General features: G+C 39.6%; 1 non-coding gene across 1 annotated transcript; it reads left to right on the forward strand.

The window, feature by feature from the left end:
- Positions 1-2,918: 2,918 nt before the first annotated feature.
- On the forward strand, positions 2,919-2,990 carry TRNAD-GUC (transfer RNA aspartic acid (anticodon GUC)). The gene has a single exon. It is a non-coding gene; the product is annotated as a tRNA-Asp (tRNA).
- The last annotated feature ends 509 nt before the right edge of the window (positions 2,991-3,499 follow it).

The following is a 3,499-nucleotide window of genomic DNA, read 5'->3' on the forward strand; positions in this document are numbered from 1 at the left end:
AGTTTAAGGAATAAAATACCGCAACAAACCCAAGTTTGACACTAAATCTAGATGAATACCAGGAAGACTAAAGTCTCCTCATCCTAAGAATTTCTAACATTGTACAGAGTTTTTCAGGTACAATGATACTTTAATTGTTGCCAGTAATACAAACTCCATTACTTTGAAACATACTAAACTTTAGCGAAGCTAAATTTAAACCTAGAGTTTACATTCATTACCTATAATCAGGCACGTATCTAGAAATATATTTCTGGGAAGGGGGCTCCGGACCAAGTGTGTTAATAATAATAATGCTTAAATTAAAGTAAGTTATAATTAAATAAAATATTTGTATAAAGACAAGGGAATTAATGTTAAATAGACAAAGAATTGAATATTTATCAAATAATAAAAAAGGATGTTAGATTCAGTTGACGAAAAGTAAAGTTCCTGATTAATATTTTATGCATATTATCATTAGTAGTAGTGTGCATAAATCTTCTTTTGTACTGTCCTTCAAAGCAGCATTAACCAAATATAATAATAATAATAATAATAATAAATATAATAATAACCATTGCCTTCTGAGTTTATAGCAAATAAATAACCATCGATTATAATACAACTTAGTACAGTTATGCTGAAAAGTATATTTTCATTATTTTATTTTAGTACTTGGTAAGTCTATCGGGGGGATCCGGACCCCCCCTCAATATACGTTCTTGCCTATAATATTAAGCACTCTAATATATCCATAATAATATCACACACACAATATATATAGACGTTCGTGTAATATATAAACACAATACATCAAGTGTAAAAACACACAGAACATTATAATATAACAAATCATAATATAAGAATAATTGAGTTTTAGATAAATACACTCACTAATTAAACAAAACACTAGTTCCTCAAGCAGATACTTTTTAAGACAACAAAGCCATATATAAATATATAAACTTTGTGTTCAAAGACTTAGCCTAAATATTAACTTACACTTATAAAATAGTAACTAATTTAACTTCCCAATTTCAAAACATGTCTGTTCTGGATACCAGAACATGTGAAACGTCTAAATTTTGATCTTATGGTCTGTTCTGAATACCAGAACAAATAGCAATTATATTTATATCTCACACTATGCAGATTATAATATGTTTGCATATATAAAAAAAAGGTAAAGTGTTCCCCTGTACTTAGCACCACCCATGAAGGCGTATAGGGGGTGTGGGGGTAACGCCCCACACATTCTTGATCCGGTCGTGAGTGGGGGTGATGTGATCAGCATCACGCCCCTGACCTCCTTTACCCCCCAGGGTTTCCCCCAGGTACCCATGTCATTCGACGCTTCCAACGTTAGAAAAGTTCCCGGATTTGAATCTGCCGGGTTCGAACCCGGGACCTTTACATGGTAGTCAGACGCGTTACCGACTGAGTCACCGCGGCCAACATAATGTGTTTTTTGTATTACATTGTATTGTATTGTAACTAATATTTAATTATATTGGGCGTCCTGATATGTGTTTATAGGCAAACATCAACATCATACTCCTGAATGTATGCGGTTGGAGGCGACCTCTTTCAGGGAGTTCACCCGTAAAAGAAACATTGCTCTATCAATGTTGTTATTGAATTTGTGTAGGTGTCGACTTACAAAATGGGTTCGCCACCCGTGGTGAAATAAATCGCTGCTGAGGTTGTTTCAGGTGGGGCCATCGTCCCGTCCCCTCCCCCCTTCACCTTGATCCGCCAATGATGCAGTCATGGCCATAGAGAAACCCATGAGCATGGAATACGGAGAAAGAAATTAGTGTCACGTAAGCAACCGGGGACTCCCTCAAATGTAAGCAGGATGGGATGAAACAACACGGTCAAGAGCGAGGAGAGGATTTCTCGGTTCGACCTACGTAGTCCGTGACGCAGAACCAGTGTTTCCATACCGTAGTGGTAGAAAATTCCTGCAACTTTTTCTTCTTCTGTTCATCTCCAAAATCTGATAGTGCTTACTTTTATGTTCTGAAAGGAGATGTCTGAAATAGCTACCGTTATCAGATTGGGTGCCAAAACTTGATAGCAAGGACTGTTAATTTCTCTTGGTAGACAATGTTTAGCATGAAGAGGCCAAAAGTGGGGGGGGGGGGGGCTACTGCCCCTCCCACAACACCCTAATCGCTGCCACTGACGCATTGTTCTAAATTTAGTTCTCGTCTCTGACTGAATTAGGCTATTTTACGTCTCTTTTCTGCCATTTGTGGCTAAGCGCGACGATGAGTGATGATGTTATGAAATTTATGGCACATGCCGGGTTTCGAACCCTGGGACCGCTGGCGCCATAGCGCGCTGAGCTAACCACTCCGTCACCGTCGTCTCTCGTGTCTTTTGTATCTGATTTTGTGTTTTATATTTATACCGCTAGGCTTACAACAGTGCGATAATTGATGATAAAGAAGTAATACATACCTTGCCTCATATTCAAACCAAGTTCAACAAGATGCGATAAAGTGCTCTATGAACAACAGCACGCGCGCACTATGTGGGGAGGGTGGAGGGAGGGGGTATATATAGTTTATGCGGATATAGTTACAAAGATATTTCTGCCTAGGAGAGCTGTACAACTAACTGGAAACATTATGGAAAATACAGTCATCCAACACAAATTATGCAAATAAGCGATTTAAGATTTGTCAGCAAATATAAATCAAGAATCCATTCAAGGTGAACATCCGATTTCCCCTATGCTTAAGGTAATTTAACTTCAGTTTGAAACACTGACGGATTCTTCTTTTTGCGTGTGTTCCAAAGACACACACGCAGGCCGAGACTCGTAGGGGAAGTTCTTTCCCCTTCTTGCTAATATTACGTCACCTACTTTTCGGACTATTGCTTGAAGCGCGTGGCGAGATCAGAAGGAAAGGGCAGAATATCCTCAGTCCTCGGTAGTATAGTGGTTAGTATCCCCGCCTGTCACGCGGGAGACCGGGGTTCGATTCCCCGCCGGGGAGGATTTTTTTTCCTTGTGAATTTTTAGTCTTTTATTATTGTGTGCCATTATCTTTCACCTTTTTGAACATTTCAACCCGTTCTTCCACCATTTTTCTCGTAATCTCTCTCTTCCCTCTAGTGGTAATCCTAATGCCAGGCGTGGGGAGGGGTTAGCGCCTCCAGTTTTTAAAATAATAATTCTGGTTGAAGATCTCCACGCTTAGAGGTGACGAAGGAAAGCGTGGGAGGGAGATCGGCAGTCGGTAGGTATGCCTAGGCCCTCCATGGGCTGTTGCGCAACGGATTATTATTAATTCATTGATTGATAGATTTCGTTTATTCTTATTCCGCTCTTCTGCCTAATCGCGAAGATGACAATGATATTGAAATCGAATATTGTACACCACACAGAACAACCATGCCCAGGCCGGGATTCGAACCCGGGACCCCTGTCCTTGTTGTGAGCTGTGCTAACTTGCAAAATTTGAAAATAAAACTTTGGATGTGCGACGTGTCCAATAGTTTGGTT

This window comes from Lepisma saccharinum, chromosome 17 (genome assembly GCF_977018435.1).
Source record: "Lepisma saccharinum chromosome 17, izLepSacc3.1, whole genome shotgun sequence".
NCBI classification, from domain to species: domain Eukaryota; kingdom Metazoa; phylum Arthropoda; class Insecta; order Zygentoma; family Lepismatidae; genus Lepisma; species Lepisma saccharinum.